Source organism: Lissotriton vulgaris, chromosome 11 (assembly GCF_964263255.1).
Source record: "Lissotriton vulgaris chromosome 11, aLisVul1.2, whole genome shotgun sequence".
Taxonomy (NCBI): Eukaryota; Metazoa; Chordata; class Amphibia; order Caudata; family Salamandridae; genus Lissotriton; species Lissotriton vulgaris.
In genome coordinates, this window is record NC_141699.1 from 361,545,128 (window position 1) to 361,566,264 (window position 21,137).

The following is a 21,137-nucleotide window of genomic DNA, read 5'->3' on the forward strand; positions in this document are numbered from 1 at the left end:
TATAAACAAGAAAGTTAGGGAAGGGGGATGTGAGGAAAGTACTGGAAACGCCAATATCGACTCTGATAACCCCTCGGTAAAACCCTCCTGGGTACCTTGCCGTTCGAGCGAGGAGGACAAGGATGCTGGGATAGCAGAGAAACCGCCGCCATTAATGAAAGACTTTTTCCTCATTTCGCAGCATGAAGGAAATAAATGGGCAGCAGTCTCCCTCGTTCCACAGCCTGGAGGGAATGATCCGGAAGCAGTCTCCCTTGAGAGGCAGGATCACTCCACGAAACATCCAATCAGAGCCACTAGAGAGAGGTAAGTAGTGTCAGAAAAGGCAGGAGGAGGACACATCCGGGGTGTCAGCAACTCGGAACCAGCCAGAACAGGAGAATGGAGCAGACGCAAAATATATTGCTGACGCCAGGCCTACAGACGTAGATCCGGAGCTTCCTGACAACTGGACAGGTGACTGGTGGATCCTGGAGGAGGTGCTTGTGCCGGCGCAACTCAGGAGAGTTGCGGCAGAGAGCGGTACGTAACTCGTGCAGAGGGAAATAGTAGAGGGTGGGACCAAGGGAGGTTCATGCTCACGGGCCAGTTTTGTGTCCTGAATATGCATGTTTTAACCCTGACCGCCTGCACCCGAATAGAGAGGAGGGGGGACAGTGTTTAAGTCTCACTAAGTTTAGAATTATTGGTCAGAGGACCAATCTCGCCTTTGTTTGGTTAAACATCCAGCTTTACTTTTCCCCATTTTTCCTTCACCCTTTTTGGCCAGTCCTTCACATGGTGTGGTGGAACCCATAAGTACTCCGTAGAAACTTTGTACTGATCGCTGCTTTCTGCTTTCTTTTGTGAGAGCACACCGGACTTCAGGAACCACTCAGACTTTCTCAAGAAGTGACGAGAACCCCTCCCTACTTTCAAGAACACAGACCCACAGCGGACCTACAGAGCGTGTGATACACCCCGTTTTTCGCCTGTACTGCTTCAACTGGACCCTTTGTCTCCCCTCCTGATTTGATTCTCCACGACTCTCTTAGAACTGAGTGTACTTCTATATCTGTGTATCACATCCACAAATAAATACCACAGTATTGATCCAATAAGGCCTCCTCGCTTCTGTTTCCGACCGTCCCTCCGACATACCCACTGCCACTGAATGCAATTGTGCTGCCCCTTGGCCATTGCAGATGGCACTGTTCTTTCCTCCTGAGCGCCGGCACCAGCTTGGTGACACAGTAGCATGTACGGTATAGGCGTGGATTGAGCGAAGACGCAGGGCTCATTTGAGTATCTTTTTGCTCCATCCCTACTATTTATAGGTCACCCCTGCTACCAATCACGAATGACTCTGGAATATGTGCCAGATTGCGCAAGCTTAACCTCACAACTATGGGTGAAATCCTGACGGCACCTTTCTTGAACCACAGGAGTCCTTGCAGAGTGACAATGCTATGTTCTTAGATACATTTACATACTATCAACTGCGCTTCATACTATATTCCAGGTGCTGGAGTTGTTTCTGACCTCCACATCACCTTGGAGACTTGTCACGAAATTATATGCTGCCATGGAAAATTCAGCACCTATACGCTCTCCTAATATTAGAAGTGCATATGATGCAGACATTTACCTCCCACTGACAGACACAAAATGGCACTACTGTTGCACTCAGTCGTGTGCTTTATCCCTTAACTATTGGATTATTCACTTTAAATGTATACACTGACTGTACCATAGCCCAGTGAGATTGGTCAAAAGGGAACTGGGCACAGACATACACTGTCACTACTGCCACTTCACACTGGCAATTTTTTGGCACGTCGCCTGGAACTGCTCAGGCATCTCTGACTATTGGGACAAAATTGACCACACTTACTGACATCACAGGTTCATCCCTTGAAGAAACCCCTGCGTAGAGCTATTGTGGTATGTTCAGGTGGTGCCGTCTGGGAGACGCAAACTGGTGGACCTCCTCCTTTTCCTGGCCAAGCGCAGGGTGGCGATGAGATGGGGGCGACAAGCACTATTATTTGTAGCAGATTGGCTCATGGATGCCACCTATTGCTAGGAGCAGCTTCCCACTTTCTGGGAACTTATGCTTGTACAGTCCCGACCTAAAGATTTCTGGTCTCCACTAGAGGAATAACTATGTGCCCCTACAGCTATAGATGAGGTAGCTACTGCTGAGTCTGTCTCACTACATCAGTCTATTGAAACATGAATACAACATGCTTTGTAGCGCCCATTGGCCATAAGGCAGCAGTGATTCTATTGCTGTATGGAACCATTATTGCAATTGTCACCCAAATAGCGTACATCGATGTGTGCATTACTGTTTGCATGTCTGTTTTCCTTTTCTCTCTGTTCTTTCCAGTATTTTGTTTGTATTTACTATGCAGTGACTGGTGACAAACAATAGTCCTTTCATTGTACTACATCATTATACTGTAACTGCAGCACTGCTTCACCATACTGATTACTGTGACAATTGTATTGGTTTATAAAACTCAATAAAAATATATATTTTTTAATTATCTTATTTTAATGTAAAGGCTTTCCTGATTTTACCTTCCTCAAGAATGCTATGTTAGTTTATTTTTTATTTGCCACTTTTTCTTTTGTTCCTTTATTTTCCTCCCCATTTCTTCCTGCAGGTAGTAATCCAAGCCTTTGGATTATGCCAAAGGTGCCACAGCCTCTTGCCAGCCCAGCTTTCCATTTCCTCTTGTGCACAATAGCTCGACCAGAACCAAGGGACCAGTTATATGCCGGCAGTTTCAGCGCCGGTCATGCTGAAGAAAATTGTTATATGCACTATGTAGGAGCTACTGGCTCTTCAATCAGAACAGTATGCCTTTGCCCAAAAGTACATATTTGGAAACATTTAACCAGCTGTTGTGTCCTTCTTACAAACACCTTACCCCACTTATTCTTACCCAAGCTTCAGAGTATCTTGGAAGATGATATGCCTAATGGCCATGTGTACTTTTGCTGAGTACTCAAGTTAAATGACTCATCTTCAGGCACAAGAGTTTGACAATCAACAAAATCCTTCTATTGTCAAAGCTTTATTGTGCTTTTCAGTTTAAACAAGCTAATGGCAGTCACCATAACGCACATCAGAAGTTGAGGACAATACCAGACATGTAATATGCTTTGCCCTACACGGTTTCTCAGAAAACCAACTCTCTAAATATCGTTCTACAAAAAGATCATAAACAAAATATTTACTAACAAAATAGTGTGTAAGTAAAAATATATAGGTAGGTATAGATTTAATGTTCTTAACTCCACCTTTATGTACATTGAAGACGCTCTATAAGCTGCTGCACTTCTGATAAGTCTCTGGATGACTGCTGTTACTGAAATTGCAGGGACAATTTCCTGTAAAAACATTTTTGTAGGCAATTTCACCCACCAGCAAAGTTTTCCATAGTGAACAACTCAGCAACATTGCAAAGTGCCAGTGTTCTCTTCCCTTCACAAACATTTGCCAGACAAATTATAATTTATCACAGCACTATTGGCTCTTATTTTATAGAGATATTGTTTGTAAATTGGCCCATGAATTATTCCTGGCAGCAGCTTTGCTTCCGTCCTAACATAAACTGACAAACATAACATAATCCATTCCTGCACCTTGGAAGAAAATAGAGAACAAATCATACCTCGTGCAGCACCTCGTGGAATCCAGGTGGCAGAAGCAAACCGTGCACTTAGCAGTTTCCCATCTTGTTCCAAGGGCATGCTTAGTCGAGTCGTATGGATCGTCACAGAGGGGATCAACAATCAATCCAACTAAGGATGCAGAAGAAGAAGATGCTAAGGTTAGTTTCTCAATTTCAGGGACAAACTTTTCTGATGTCCTATTGCCACGACATGACCGCAGGTTTCCAATATAGTGGCCCGAGACTACCAAGTCAAGGATCTGCAACTCCACTTCAGAGGGAAGCTGCAGTACACTTTACTGAGATCTCCGCAAGTACTTTGCCAAATTGCTAATAAGGGCTGAGCTTACAATGCAATATGTTTCTAAAGGTACACTTTTTGGTTCAACAACACAATATCGAAGCATACAATATCGATATATGAAAATATTGGAAATTAAAGATTGCTTTTCTATACTTAACTAATAAAACCATAAATATTGCGAACACTAATATCACTGTTAAAAATATCATTTTTTACTTATATGAAAAACAACAAATATTGGACCTAAAAATACAGTTATGTTTAAACATACGATTAGTCAAAAATATTGTCTCGAACAATATCGACTATAATAATAATGCTAAAATAATTACATTGTCATTATTAAACATAAAAATAACTACTTTTTACGTCAAATAAAATATTAAAATAAACATTAAACAACATATACATACTGCACACAAAGATGGGGATCAAAGCATTATTGCCTGCACCAGTCCAAACATCCCAAAAGAAAATGTACAGCAAAAAAAAGGTGCAAAAGGGCTCGGAACACAATCCCCTATGTCTCGAATAGAAAGATAAAAAGCCAATTCCTTTTATGACTCTAAAACAATGTACACAAAATAGCCCAGTACTCTTCAAAAAGGTTCAAATGTAGACTTTTACGTCTCATTTAGCTATGTCCATATTACAAATGATCTATAATACACATTTGTTTTCCCAAATGAAAGAAGTCTATCAAATCTCGTGATGTTTAAGAATTATTCTTTATTCATGTTCTTGAGATTGAAACAGCCAACGCGTTTCGTCCTCTCAAAAAAGATATAAAAAAGTAAGTATATATAAATTATTATATAACAAAAACTCACCCTGAAACAAAAAAACCCTAACCACCTCAAACTCTACAAACTACCAACAAATAAACATTTAAAATGAAACATACGCTCTTTTTTTCTACCAACAGAAAAGAAAGCACCCGCTCCACATTGCAACACCCCCAACGGAAAAGCTATAAAAAAAGTGTGAAACATGTAAGAAGAACATATATGTAAGTATAAAGAAGAAAATATCGTCTATCTCATCAACATAATTTCATATGTAAATAACAAACGTATAAACATTTTACATTTGTAATTATTTATACAAATACACTATTTACAGGCATATTTGACAAAGGAGCAAGATATATAACATCACAGAAAGGAAATTATTACGTCGCATTGGCTACATCTACAAACAAGAAAGTACATCGATGAAAACTGTGAATTGGAAATGCACTAAATATTACTCTAATGCATGCTATAAGAGAACCACTACAAAAGATGATGTTAAAATTAATGTAAGGAAAAAAAACAAGTTACTTACCTGTAATTTCAGTTATCCAGTATTGGTATCTTTCATATATTCACATGCTTGAATTATCCCCGCTGCCGAGGTGGGAGTCTCACTGTAAAAAACGTATATATAATAGTAGTAATACATATCATAATAAGCTATAATGCACTGTATAGTCATTGCAGTAGCCCATCTCGGTTCTTTTGTAAAAGAGAACCAAAGTTGAGGCACAGCCAATCAGGCTCTAGCAACCTCTATAACACTCCAGAGAGGCAAGTCACTCAGATTTTCTAGCACAAGTGACCAGAGTGATATAGCAGCAATAAGGGAAGCCTCTCCGGGGAGGAGGGTGGTTCGCATGTGAATCTATGAAAAATACCAATACTGGATAACTGAAGTTACAGGTAAGTAACTTGTTTTCCTATCCAGTATGGGATCTTTCTTAGATTCACGTGGTTGAATCAGAATAGTTAGCAGTGATACAATTTTAAACTTAGAGCATGACAGGTACCATAAAAATGGCCAATATATTTTATATATATATATATAAACTTGGTGTTTGATGTTTGAGCGGTGAGCCTAAGCCGCGGAAGGAGGTCCTGGGGCTTGCTGGCCCCCCATGGAGACGCCTAAAAACGCCACCGGTATGGAAGCAATGGGGCACTTGTTGGCAGACTATGGACAGCTTTGCATTTAGAAGCATAACAGCACACCCTACTCGGGGTTTTATTGTGACATTATCGAGGTGCTTGGGGGCAGGCTACTCACTGGAGGAAGACAGGCGACTACCAAGACCACAAGGCCATCTGATTGGCAACGCCCACAGAGGCGGGAAGTATGTTGCTGCCTGATAAAAAATGCTTGCCTCCAAGTACAAGCCCAAGCCTCTGATGAAGTAAGGCTACGAAACGCGTCAGGCTGGAGTTTGATGCTTGTTGCTGGAAATTTGCATCCATTTCACTGCTGCTTCCAACAGGAATAAAAATGCCGTAATTTCACCTTGCTTGTGGGCTCCTTCCTTCGTAGGCAAACTTGGTGTTTGATGTTTGAGCGGTGAGCCTAAGCCGCGGAAGGAGGTCCTGGGGCTTGCTGGCCCCCCATGGAGACGCCTAAAAACGCCACCGGTATGGAAGCAATGGGGCACTTGTTGGCAGACTATGGACAGCTTTGCATTTAGAAGCATAACAGCACACCCCACTCGGGGTTTTATTGTGACATTATCGAGGTGCTTGGGGGCAGGCTACTCACTGGAGGAAGACAGGCGACTACCAAGACCACAAGGCCATCTGATTGGCAACGCCCACAGAGGCGGGAAGTATGTTGCTGCCTGATAAAAAATGCTTTCCTCCAAGTACAAGCCCAAGCCTCTGATGAAGTAAGGCTACGAAACGCGTCAGGCTGGACTTTGATGCTTGTTGCTGGAAATTTGCATCCATTTCACTGCTGCTTCCAACAGGAATAAAAATGCCGTAATTTCACCTTGCTTGTGGGCTCCTTCCTTCGTAGGCAAACTTGGTGTTTGATGTTTGAGCGGTGAGCCCAAGCCGCGGAAGGAGGTCCTGGGGCTTGCTGGCCCCCCATGGAGACGCCTAAAAACGCAACCGGTATGGAAGCAATGGGGCACTTGTTGGCAGACTATGGACAGCTTTGCATTTAGAAGCATAACAGCACACCCCACTCGGGGTTTTATTGTGACATTATTGAGGTGCTTGGGGGCAGGCTACTCACTGGAGGAAGACAGGCGACTACCAAGACCACAAGGCCATCTGATTGGCAACGCCCACAGAGGCGGGAAGTATGTTGCTGCCTGATAAAAAATGCTTGCCTCCAAGTACAAGCCCAAGCCTCTGATGAAGTAAGGCTACGAAACGCGTCAGGCTGGAGTTTGATGCTTGTTGCTGGAAATTTGCATCCATTTCACTGCTGCTTCCAACAGGAATAAAAATGCCGTAATTTCACCTTGCTTGTGGGCTCCTTCCTTCGTAGGCAAACTTGGTGTTTGAGATATATATATATATATATATATATATATATATAGTAACAGTTTTTGGCTCAGGTTGACGCTGGCGCTCTGCTTCAAGCGCGGTGCAATTCTGCTCGGCAGAGCCCGGCCGATGATTTATTGCCACACTTCCATTCCCACGATTAGAACAAGATAAGAATGCACACATTCGAGTGTTTGTTCAGATATCAGCGACTTTTATTTAGACGCTTGTCTTCGCCCAACGCGTTTTACCTCAAGAGGCTTGTTCACGGGATTATGAGCTACAACAAACAGACTTCTTTTATTTTCATTGTGTAGTCGCTTCCTGATTTTTAACACAAGGTGCATTGTGGTAATTGTGGTATGTGACATTCGTAAACATTATGGTTTATACATATCCTTATATCATATGTATATTTTTTTCAGTATTATGTGCTCCTTGTGATTAAAGTGTGAAAGGTGTGTAAACAATTTTAATGGGAATTGTTAGAAAATGTTAAAAATTATTATTGTGAGATCTGTTTGCAGTCACTTCACACAAATATGCTTTTCCTGCTCTCTAGTGAGCAGTATATAACATCATGAAGCATTTAATGTTATTTTTGTCCATCTAGTGTTAATTAAGTTCATCATCGTTCTGTTGGTCCAACCTACTCCCTGGTGAGTTTGTTGCTCTTTTCTATGCTTTGTAGCCAGTCATTTCACGGAGGGGTGAGACTGATCCATTCTCCCCCAGTATTTCTATTTTCTCCTCTCCAGTGAGGTGGATTGAATCTTATGTTTTTTTATTTTTTTATCTGTATTGTCTATACATGGACATAAAGTTCTTCATTTTGATTTAGTCCTCTCGGATCCAGCGTCCTGAATGTGAGAATATGCTTGGATTCTTTTTATCTGAGTATTTTCTTCCGATCTCCTCCCCTTTCTGTCATTGAAACTTGTTCAAGTGCACAGTATCTCAAGGTTTCCCAGTCTCCTTCATAAAATCTCTCCATGTGTTTAGCGACTGAGTTTGTGCGGTCTTTGTGGATCGTAGCTCTAACATGTTCTAAGATTCGTTTTTTAGCCTCGAAGATTGTGCTCCCTATATATTTTTTGTGACAGAGGCACTCTATCATGTAGGTTACATATGAGCTCTTACACGTTAGATGTTGATGCATCTACCACTTATTGTTTTTTCCAATCTTGATCTCTTTTGTTGTTACCGCAATTTTGCAGACCTTGCAGCATTTACATGGCCAGAAGCCTTCCCTCTGTAGCCACGTTTTGTTGGGAGCCTCTGAGAAGTGACTGTGGACGATTTGGTCTCCTATGCTTCTGGATCGTCTATATGTAATTTCTGGACGATGTCCTATGAGGTCAGCCATTGTTGGGTCCAATTTGAGAATGCCCCAGTGCTTCCTGATGATGTTATTGAGTTTATTATTTTCTGCACTATACGTTGTTATGAGTCTGATTAAGTTATTTTCTTCTTTCTTCTTTTTGTTTTGTAGGATTTATTTTCGATTTTGATTCATAACTTTGGTTAGGCATTTTGAAACAACTTTTTTTGGAGTTTTTTTGATTTACAAATCGTTTGCTAGCATTTTCGCTGTGTTTCAGAAATTCATCTTCATTTGAGCAGTTTCTTTTTATTCTTAGAAACTCCCCATAGGGGATGCTCCACTTTAGATTTTCTTTGTGGAAGCTTTCTCCATGTAACGTTGAGTAGGTAGCTGTACTTTTTCTATGCAACGTTGTTTGCAGGGAGTTTTGTTCAATGTAGATTTTGTGTCGAGGAATATTACCCTCTCACAACTGATTTCGTAAGTGAAGAAAACAAGTTACTTACCTGTAACTTTAGTTCCCCAGTATTGGTAACTTTCATAGACTCCCATGCTTTGTATCATTCCCCGTTGTCGGAATGGGAGTCTCTGTAACAAAAATACCATAGCTGTAGGTACAAAAGACAATGGGAAAAGGCCTAGGCCTCATTCCCTTTTGTAGCATATCACCCTCTTTGTGTAAAAGAGACCAAACTTAGGCATCAGCCAATCAGAAGTGCCTCACCCCTTAGAACCTTCCTGAAGGAACCTCAGAGCCTCAGATTTTCGTAGCCGTTGTGTACTTAGACACCATATCTGTTGTAGGCTGAGCTTTCCTCGGGGAGGCGGGTGGGCGCATGGGAATCTATGAAAGTTACCAATACTGGGGAACTAAAGTTACAGGTAAGTAACTTGTTTTCTTACCCCAGTATTGGAACTTTCATAGATTCCCATGCTTTGTATCAGAGTAGCAAGCAGTTAGCAAGAAAATCACATTTTGCATAATAAATTATAGCAATAGGCAACATGACATAAGATACAAAATGTGAAAGACGGAAGGTGGGAAAGAAAGGAAAGCTCACCATCAGTGGAAGAGGTTCCTCAGGACAGCCTGTCCTACTGCCGCATCATCTTGTTGCAGAGATTCCAAGCAGTAATGCTTGGTAAAGGTGTGAACGCTGCTCCAGGTAGCAGCTCTGCAAATGTCTTTAATCTGCACCCCCGCGAAGAGGGCTGTTGAAGAAGCCACAGATCTTGTGGAATGCGCTCGGATCTTTCCAGTTAGAGGTTTTCCTGCAGCCTTGTGACAATGCAGAATGGCACTTGTGATCCATCTTGAAACACCCTGTTTGGATAGCGGAAGGCCCTTACCTGGACCTCCGAAGGCAACAAATAGCGGTGAAGATTTTCGTTCTAATAGAATTTCAAGCACTGTTGCACATCCAACGAATGCAATGCTCTTTCTGCTGGCGTAGTAGGTTGAGGGAAGAACGCCTTCAGAATGACCGGTTAATTCAAGTGGAAATCCGAGGGAACCTTAGGCATGAACCTAGGATTAGTTCTCATGATCACAGTGTTTCTCTTGAATTGAAGGAAAGGTTCTTGGATGGTCAAAGCCTGTAATTCTCCAACACGCCTAGCCGACGTGAGAGCAAGGAGGAGAGCCAATTTCCACGAAAGATATTTCATGTCAGAACGATGGATTGGTTCAAATGGACCCTTCATGAGTTGAGAAAGGACTAGATTTAAATGCCATGTAGGAGGGGGTGGTCTCACCTGTGGATAGACCCTGAACAAGCCCTTAAGAAATTGCTTGATAATCCTGGAAGACCACAAGGAAGGACCGGATCCTGTCCTTCTGAACCTTGACAAAGCAGCCAAATGGACCTTAATTGATGAATTGGCTAGTCCCGACTTAGCCAAGGACAGCAGCTAAGGTAGGATCTGATGAGGCTTGGAATTGAAAGGATCAATGCTTTCTATCTTACACCAGCAACAAAATCTTTTCCACTTAAGGTGGTAAGTCCTGTTCGTTGAAGGGGCACTTGCCTGGGACAGAACCTCCTTAATCTCTCTTGATAAGGGCAGGTTCATAAACTCTCGCTGCTCAGGAGCCATGCAGTCAGGTGTAACGACTGTGGATCTGGGTGCCAAAGTTGTCAGTCGGACATTGTGAGAAGATCCGGCAGAATCCTCAACGGAAGGGGCGGAGCTATCGACAACAGATGGAGCTCCGTGTACCAGAACTGCCTCGGCCAAGCCGGGGCTATCAGGATCATCCTGCACGGCTCCACCTTGATTTTCCTGATAAGTCGTGGGATCAGAGGAATGGGAGGAAAAGCGTAGACAAATGTCCTCGACCATGCTATTGAAAGCGCACTCCCCAGTGAACCTTGACGGTGAAGCCTGCTTGCGTAAGACCGGCATTTCTTGTTGGTCGGAGTGGCAAAGAGATCGATCTCCGGTCTGCCCCACCGGCTGAAGATCTCTTCCAAAACTGTCTGATTCAATTCCCACTCGTAGCTGACTGAAGATGACCTGCTCAGCCTGTCGGCGTTTTCGTTTAGGATCCCTGGTAAGTGTTCTGCCTTCAGTGATATTCTCTGAAGGATCGCCCATTCCCAGATCTGTTGAGCTTCTTGCAACAAAGGACGAGATCTGGTTCCTCCTTCCTTGTTCACATAATGCATGGCCATGGTGTTGTCCATCCTGATAAGCAACTGTGAACCTTCTAGGCGAGGAAGAAAAGCTTGCAGAGCCAGTCTTATCGCCCTTAGTTCTAAAAGGTTGATATGGAGACCTTTCTCCCGGGGCGACCAATGCCCGCTGACATGTAGGTCTTGCATCACTGCTCCCCAACCCTCCAACGACGCGTCCGTTGTCACTACATGTGGGGATGGGTCGCTTACGAAGGATAGACCTTGGGATAACTTGTTTTGATCTGTCCACCATAAGGTTGCGTCTTTCATCCTCGGAGTGACCGTCACCATGTCTTGGAATGAACCGTGGACCTGTTGCCACTGGTTGTCCAGTTCCTCCTGCAGAGGACACATTCTGAGTCTGCAACGGGGAATCAGTGGAATACACGATGAAATCACCCCCAGTAGGGATTTGTATCGGCGTACAGAAAGACACCTTCTTGCCCGTAAGTCCAGAGCCAAGGTCTGTAACTTTTCCCTCCTTTCCCGAGTAGGGAAGGCTCTTGAGAGGTTTGAATCCAAGAGGGCCCCCAGGAAGCGAGCCTTTTTTGACGGGGCCAGAGAGGACTTCTCGTTGTTTAGAGTGAGGCCTAGATTCTGGAACAGATTCGCACAAGCTTGAACAGCCTCTAGCGCTGCCTCCCTGGACGGAGCTTTCAGCAACCAGTCGTCCAGGTAGGGGAAGACTTGGAAATGGTTTCTTCGCAGGAAAGCTGCAACTGGCGCTAGCACCTTTGTAAAAATTCTCGGGGCTGAACGGAGTCCAAAGGGTAAAACCCTGAATTGAAAATGGCTCTTGTGAATCGCAGAAACTTTCTGTGTGCTGGGTGGATCGGAACATGGAAATACGCATCCTCGAGATCGATCGTGGCCATGAAATCTACCGTATTGATGAGCTTCAAGATGTCCTGGAGAGAGACCATCCGGAGAGATAGGGAGATGAGATAGGTGTTTAGCTCCCTGAGGTCTAAAATGGGGCGCCATTTTTCTAGCGTTTTCCTCACCAGGAAGAACCTGGAATAAAATCCTTGTCCCCTTTGGTTTGAGGGAACCGGCTCTATCGCTCCCTTTCGGAGCATCTGTTGGACCTCGAGCCACAGGAGACGCTGGTGTTTTGACGGAATGGCTGCCGGGGGCTTGGGTGGAGGGACTTGCGTGAATTCCAAAGTATGCCCTTTCCGAATGATGTTGATCACCCAACGGTCCGATGTTTTTTTGGATCAGTTTTGAAGGTAGTTGGTGACCCTGCCTCCTACTGATGATTTCTTGGAGTAGGGTCCAGTAGGAAGACCCAGGAGGCCGCTATTGGCGCTTTGACGAGTCCCGTCCTCGTCCAGCCTGTTTTCCCTTATTGTAAGGCCTGGAGTAGTTTGTCGACTGGGCCTGGCGCTGTTGATAGGGCTGACGGTATTGCTGGGAACCTGAGCCCGTGGAGGAGTAGCGCTGTTGTTGGAAGGACCCTCGATATGTACCACCTCTGCCTCTGGCTCCCTTAAAAGGAGACTTGCAGTATTGAAGGGTCCCCAAGGACCTGGCAGTATCCTTCTTTATTTCTTGAAGGGTATCATCGATGAGTTTCCCAAACAAAGCCTCACCATCAAAAGGAAGATCAAGAACTTTGTTCTGGATCTCAGGCCGGAACCAAGTCGCTTTGAGCCATCTTTGGCGACGGAGGACTGCCGGCCCAGCCAGGGATCGAAACGCTGTGGTTGCAATGTCCATTGCACAGTCAATGATTTCCATTGAAGTCGCTTCCCCCTCCTGTAGGATCTTTTTTGCTTCAGATGTAGAATCTGGAGGCAGCTGGTCAATGTACGGGGCGATATCGCACCAAAGCTGGCGGTCATATCTCCCCAAGATCGCCAGGGCATTAGCGGCCCGTACTAGTAAACTCGCCATTGAAGAGAACCTCTTCCCCGCATTGTCCAATCTCCGCCCTTCTTTGACCGGTGGAGCTGTTAAGGGAGCAGAGGGGTTACGGGATTTTCTCTGCGCTGCCTGCGAGATAACGGAATCTAGTCTTGGATGACCCGTCAAGGCTGCGGGACCGTCATCGGGTGCTTTGTATTTCTTGTCCAGACGCGGTGGCACAGGGACCACCGTCGCCGGGTTCTTCATGGCCTTAAAGCCCTCCTTTCACAAATGATCCACAATAGGGATGGATCTTGTCGATTTCCTAAAAGGCTCCTTGAAATCGTATAGAAAACAATCAGTAGTAACCTTAGGCATGGCCAATTTGAATCTGCCCGCTGCTCTCTCCATCAACTGATGAAAACCCCGATGTCCACTGGCGGGGAATCCGCCGGATCTGGGACTGGTGAAGCGGGATCCGCAATTATATATTCATCATATTCAGTATTCGGAATAGAGTCATGATCCGACTGCTGGTCCCCATCTGAGGAATCATCATGGACCTCTTGCAGCCCGGAAGAATCTTGTTGGAAGGATGTCTGAGGCTGAGGGGAAAATTGAGCCTGTAAACTGGCGTCACTGGTGAAAGTACTGCAGGTGTAGCAGATGCTGCCGGGACATGAAGTGGCCTATTCGCCCTAGACTTGTAGTCCTGCAGCATACTATGCAGATCTTGGAGAAAAGAAGATGGCACCGTCACCATATCTTGGCCCAAATGATGTTGCGACTGGGCCGTTTGATGATGACCACTCTCCTCCTGGACGTATTCACCCTCAGCGTCCGTTTCCTGGCACTTGACTAAAAGTTGGGAGGGACTATTGGCATAGCTGTAAGCGTCCTGGTCCTCATCCTCTAACTCCCCTTCTTGAAAAAGCATAGTCTGTGGTAGGGGGGACACACTCCTCGGAGAAGTCATCTCCAGCATGATTCTCGTCACAGAAATGGTAATTCTTTTCTCAGAGGATAATATCGTCGACGGTTCCGTCGTCGACGGCTGTACATGCGTCGACAAGATCGGGGCCGTCAAAGTCGTCGACGAGGAAACTGAGGAAATATAAATTTTATGGTCAAGAAATGTTCCCTAACGTGTACCCCACCGTCTCCATGTACCAGCTTAAAGTGCATGTAACTTCCCTCCTGTGCCAGCTATGAAGACGCAAATACATTTGCGTCCAACGTTAACATGTCCTCTTTCAGATCCACCCTGAACCGGTTGAATATTCCGTTCCTAAGTATGCCATGCCAACGTCTTTTTGTGGTGTACTTTACACGTTTTTCAGCTCTGGCGAAGTAGGCCCTGAATTCTGCCGTCGAGCCTTTTTCTGCCTTCTGACTCTGAACGCCTCAGCCTGGGCTGCCTCTGTACCCGTGACCTCTGCCTTACTCCCTGTGCGGCTAACGGCGCTTAGCTCAGCCTGCTGCCTGCCAAGACTGTATTCAACCTTCGAATTATCTGCTCCGCTCCTCAAACATACATTCCTGCCTACTAGTTCAAGTAAACATTCTTTCAGCTGCAAAACAAAGGGCCCGGCCTCACTGTCTCCGTGCAAGTAATTCATAGCCTCTGTTACCATGGTAGGCCCATGCCCCCTCGCATCTCATGCAGACACATAGACGCTTATACACGCACTCACAGTCAGTATAGAATAGCCTCTGCCCAAGAGACCTTTTCCTCTAGATAATATGGTTCCCAAACATCAGATATCAGATATGATATAGGTACAAGTTGATCTGACATGCCAGACTTCTGTCTCTTTTCGCTAGTGTAAATGTCAAGTCCCCTGCACCCTCCAGCTCCACGTCAATCACGCGTCATGCAGCTGCGCGCGCATCCAGGCCTCAGATTTCTGCTGACATTGCCAAATTCTGCTAAGTTCCCACCTACTCGTGACATTTACATGTGACGTTTCTAGCACACACCTCTATGTCCACGCCTAGTTCACGCCTTCTGATTACGTATTGCTAACACGTGTATGCTGTTATCTTGTTTCTCTCAGCTGTTACGCCTACTGTATTGGTATTCATTATATGGTTTAAGTATAAAAGTTATGTCTTGTCAATAAAGTATGCTCTATCCCTTCCTGCACCCCAGTGGTGGCAGGAACCCGATATCCGATCTGGTACAATGACCATTCCTTTTTAAGGAATAAAACCCCTAAGAACTCTAACACCACGGACTCTGCGTCTTTCTTTCCGATTGAGTTATTTTTGTTCAAGTACCTACCTGCATAGAAATTAAGACGGTAAATCAAATATTTACCACATTATTTTGGCGCCCGAATAGGGACCCCTCCCCCACCTTACGCGCCGGTTGGTGCGTTGCAACCTTTGCCCCCTGCCATAAGTTAAGACGGACAACTACGCGTACCCGCAGGATTTCCTGTATCTCCCTCTGGCCCACGGAGGTGACGAAGACTGCGATCAGCACCCAGACGAGGCGGTGAGGAGTGCGGAGGATCCCGACCAGAGCCTAGCCGAAAGAAGCAAGGTCCGAGGTGTCAAGAGGCCCACCAGTTTCTGAAGTATCCACGTGTCGAGTCGAGTCCAGTCCAGTCCGGTCCAGTCCAGTCGAGTTTTCCGAGGCCTTCTGTTCCGTGCTTCCCGGTGAGTACCATTGCTGGGACGTATCTAGACGGGTGCATTATTATGTATCCGGTAAAGACGTGTTTGGGTACACAAACGCGGTCTGCACTGTTTTAGACAGTGTATCTGTGCTGTTTTAGCAGTACATCTGGTATCAAGGGTAGTGATATATGTTCAAAATGTTTTCATGTGATTAATGTCGTGGTATGAGTGACTGTTTGATGTACATTACTGTGTTTTTGTGTAACTAGCTGTATTCAGAAGTAAGTAACAAGTATCGAGTATCCAGTACTAAGTAATAAGATGCCGTTCTTCAATAAACTAAGACAAATAGGAACTAGGAAAGGGATACTAGAGGAAGAAATTCCTATCCCCCCTAGGGACACTCCTGGAAACTTTATGTACCATAAGCATGGCTTAGATGCCATATTGTATCTAGATTTATGGGCCGATTATACTAAGCATCTAGACGAGAGACACAGATGGCCCGTTACAGAAACATGGGATGCCGAGTGCATCGTGAAGGTAGAAGAAGCGCTATGGAAAAAGAAAGCCAGACAATCTCAGAAAGACGCCATAGAATTTTGGCGTAAAGAATCACATAAACGTGCTGAAAGAGCGCTCCGTAGAGAAGACAGACATAGAGAAGAATCAGATAGAGCCCGAGAAAACGAATTAGTTAATGAAGGGATCAGAGTAAAAGCAGAACAAGTAGACCGCGCGCGAAACAATCTTGTAAATGGCATGTATCTTGTGGCCGAGGGTTCGCCTGAAGCCACTTCAGAAATACCGAAAAATCTGCCGTCACCATTGGTTCCGACTAAAGTAAATCACAGGACCACCAAAGACATATTCCTTGCTTCCTATCTAGACGATGTAGCACCCGCTTACACCAATCCACGTGCCCGCGTCCCGCCTACTGACGGGGACGGAGGTGGCAACCCGCCTCCAGACCATATCCCGCCATTACCGCAACAAGGTTCCCCCGTTCGACAGCCTGCTCCACTTGTTCCTCCACCTCCACCACTTCCCGCACCTAAGATTAATATACCGAATCCAACTGTGCCCGATCCCAGCAAGAGACAAGTTCAGATACACATACAGACTCCACAGAGAATTAATGCTCAAGCCTCTGGCTCAGGAGGTGCGACAGGGGGTCTCCAGACCCCGCCAACAACACACAGATTACACCTTAGAGACCTGCTGAAGCAACACACCCCCAATCACCCCGTCTCGACAGACTCAAAGAACCCCTTCCAGTTTGCAGATACGATCCAGTACCCGGTAAAGAAGATAGGATGTTGATAGCATCACTACGCTTGCGACAAGCTACAGATTACCTAGTGTTATTCCCAGGGATGACTGATCACCTAGATAGAATATATCATTTTGTCCAGACTGGAGAAAATCCCGATAGTATTAAGGAGGCCCTGGCACACCAGAAAGTTGACACTCAAGCATATATATTACGTTTTTTCATAAATTGCTTAATAAGAGACCGAGACAGGCCTGGGGTAGATCAGGATGAAATAGAATCACTAAACAAGTGGGGGTCAAAATATAGCCGAAGGAAAGCATGATAAAATGAATTGTATATCAAGCATGTACAAGAAAATCAGAAAGGCAGTAATAGAAATACATGAAAAAGAAAAAGAAAGTGACAAGAATGACTCCTCCGAGGAGGAGGAAGGACCTGAAGAACAAGAAACGACTACAGATACGATAGCGTATGTAGGTAAGGGAAATTACCTTAGGAAAGGCATTCGTCCAGAAAGCAAGAGAGTCTTTCTCTCTGGCATATTAAAACCAAAATCGCCTGAACATCTGTTTCAAGTTACTGATAAAATGCTTCAAGAACAAATGGGGTACCATGTACTCAATTCTATGGATGAACAAGAACTAGCCCGGTCAGCAGTACTATGGGCTGACAATTCTAACACATACAATGATGATACAGTAGCACAGACATTTCTGAACCTTTCCCCAGACGAGCAGAAATTAGCTGGTATATACATGATTCAGCATCTCATCACGTTATACAGACAACAACATTCTGATCCAGGTCCCTTACCCGATACATTAGAAGCACTACTTATGAATAGATGGAGAGGCCTAAGTACCAGATTAATTCAAATAATTCTAGAACAACGACGTAAATATAACGCTTTCTTAGGCCCACAATATGTTCCAGCTCAGCCATCAGAAAGAAGAATGTGTCACTTTGAGCATTTTGACAGGCAGAATCCGTTACGAGAAGTACATCCAGTTATGGGTACCGATAATACCCTGAAACGTGTGTATGTATACACACCTCTGACCAAGTTAGAACTATTAGAAATGAAGAAACTAGTACCCTGTCATGATAAAGACCCTGCAGGTTTTCACCGAGAACTTAAAGACATGTTACTCATGGGAGATTACACATATACAGATATTATGAAATTGTTAAAGGTACTGCTGCCCACCGGCATCTACGAGAAGCTCAAGGAAAAGGAATGGGAGGTGGGAGATAAAAAGATTATATGGACCGAAATAGAAGACGAGGAAAAAATTCGTACTCCAGGGCTAGGCCTTGGGGAGAAAGCAAAAGCATTACCAGGTTTAATAGTACAGGTCTTGCCAAGATTATTGTCAACTAAAAAGGAAGACTGGGACGCAATCTCAGCCTGTAAACAGAAACACGATGAAGATACCAGTGACTTCTATTCAAGATTCGAGAAATGTTTCATTATTAATAGTGGCCTAAAACCAGGTAGCGAGTCGTACCCGCATCTTTTTGTATCAAAATTAGTCGAGAATTCCCTGACAGCAGTTAAGAACCGTGTATATAAAGTTGAAAGTACATGGCAAGCAAATACGCCATCCCAGATGTTACAAATGTTACAATACCACCAGAACAGAATTAGAGAAGAACAGGATCACGAACAGAGACGTATGAAAGACACAAAAATGAAAATGTTAGTGGCCCAGTCGGTTCCAGCCGACGGTCAGAGAAAGGGTACGACCCAGACAGGTAATGCAGCAGCTCCCGTTAAAGGGACATGCAACTATTGCAAGCAGCCAGGTCACTACGTACATGAATGTCCAGTCCTGAAACACAATATAGCAACAGGAAAAACTAAAGAAAGACCGCATCCGCCTAGACAAGACCAGGTCCAGCAACAGACTTTTCAGAATTCACAACCTATGCATGCTCCACCACATACAGCACAGACCGCAGCGGTATCACAGCCACAGCCACAGCCCATTGCCGCGACACAGCAAGTTTCACGACAGATGAACCAGTATGCCCAATCTGATTATCCCGATTATCAGCGATACACATGAAACAGCCTAGAGAGGGAGGTTGGCTTGCCTCTTATTGAGATTCCTGTAAATCAAGAGGGTCCTTATGTACACAGTCAAGTATTGGGAAAAGACAGAAAGTTTTTAATTGACACAGGGGCAAGCCGCACAACAATCAGCCATAATGAAGTCCCAGGGGCACCCCTCTCAGGCTCACAGAATGTTTCCCTTGGTTTTTCAGGACAGCCTATTGTAAATGAGGTATCGAAACCAGTCCCCCTGGCTGTGGGTCCATTATCACGTGTTACCGACTTGTTGCTAACGAAATCATGTCCAGAAAATCTGTTAGGTATCAAAACATTGAAGGCTCTAGGAGCTGTGATATGTTGTTCTCCGGAAGGAGTTAGACTTTTCCTGCGTGACTTTAAGGGTCACTATGTATTACGAGAGTTTGATGTCAGATTGAAAAATGTACCGGAACACCTGTGGGCACAAGGCCCAACCGATATAGGTTGCATGCATATCACACCATACCGTGTTACACTCAAACAAGGAGTTGTTTTACCGAGAATCAGACAATACAAGTTACCACCCGATGCTGTAGTGGCTTTACTGGAAATCATTGAAGAGCTCATTGCCCAAGGAGTGGTCGTAGAGACCGACTCCAATATCTGTAATTCCCCTATCATTCCGATTCTTAAACGTACTGATCCCAATGCACCGCCAGTATATCGGTTGGTGATTGATTTACGAGAACTAAATAAATGCATTGTTCCACAGTACCCTGTGGTTCCCGACATCTCTTCCCTATTGACTGCTATTGATTCAGAAGCAACGTTCTTTACTGTAGTTGACCTCAAGAACGCCTTCTTCAGTGTGCCCATTGATCCAGAGAGCCAATACCTCTTCGGATTCAGTTTAAATGGACGAAGTTTCAAATTTTCACGCGCACCTCAAGGATTCACAGAAAGCCCCAGCATCTATAGTCAAGCACTGAAAAGACAACTTGATTGTATTCAAATGCCAGTTAATACCACCTTGCTACAATACGTCGATGATCTGCTGATCACCGCACGAAGTGAACCCGAATGTGAACAAGCATCACTGACAGTTTTACATTTTCTGGCCGACAAGGGACACAAGGTGTCTCCTTCGAAGCTACAATTCTGTGTTCAGCAAGTTGTGTACTTGGGTCACTTGCTGTCCAAAGTGGGGAGACAGCTCACTCCTGACCGCATCCAGTTAATCGTAAATATGCCACAACCCCAGACACAAAAGGAAGTGCGGGCCTTTATAGGCCTCACCTCGTACTGCAGACAATGGATTCCCCAGTATGCATTTCTAGCTAAACCACTCTTTCAGTTGACAACACAGGAGGCAGCGACTTCGACTGCCCTTCCTTGGACTCAGGAACATACACAGGCCTTTGAGGAATTAAAGAAAGCTTTATGTCAAGCACCAGTTTTAGCAACACCATGTTACAGCAAACCTTTTACACTTTTTGTTACAGAACGTGATGGTACAGCGTTGTCTGTCCTCACTCAAGATCAAGCAGGTTCACATAAGCCTTGCGCTTATTTTTCAAGTACATTGGATTCAGTAGCCCAGGCACTCCCTGCGTGCTTAAAGTCAGTTGCAGCGACAGCCCTGGCAATCAGACAGAGCGATTCAATTGTCTTAGGACATCAATTAACAGTACAAGTTCCACATTCTGTAGAGGTTCTTCTAAACCGAACCCAGACTCAACACTTGACTATAGCACGACTGACAGGTTATGAACTGACACTATTCCAGCCACACATAGAAATCAGACGCTGTAACATTCTGAATCCCGCAACATTGTTACCTTCGATTATGACTAATTCAGCCCCGCATGATTGTATAGAGATCATTAATGCAGTAACAAAGCCCCGACGAGACTTAACAGATGTTCCACTGACAAATCCAGACCTGACACTTTATGTGGATGGTTCATGTATGAGAACAAACACAGGAGAATTAGTGGCCGCATATGCAGTGACTACTGAAACTGAAGTTAAAGAAACATATCGTATTGATACACTGTCCGCTCAAGCAGCAGAGCTCATCGCTCTGACCCGAGCTTGT

At 44.6% G+C, this 21,137-nt stretch overlaps 1 long non-coding RNA gene across 1 annotated transcript in view; it reads right to left on the minus strand.

Moving 5' to 3' along the window:
• Nucleotides 1-21,137, minus strand: part of LOC147679779 (uncharacterized) — a 554,695-nt gene that overhangs the window by 181,791 nt on the left and 351,767 nt on the right. Inside the window, exon 3 of the long non-coding RNA XR_015301009.1 lies at nt 3,666-3,795. This is a non-coding gene — a long non-coding RNA (uncharacterized LOC147679779). The remainder of the gene's footprint in view (nt 1-3,665; nt 3,796-21,137) is intronic.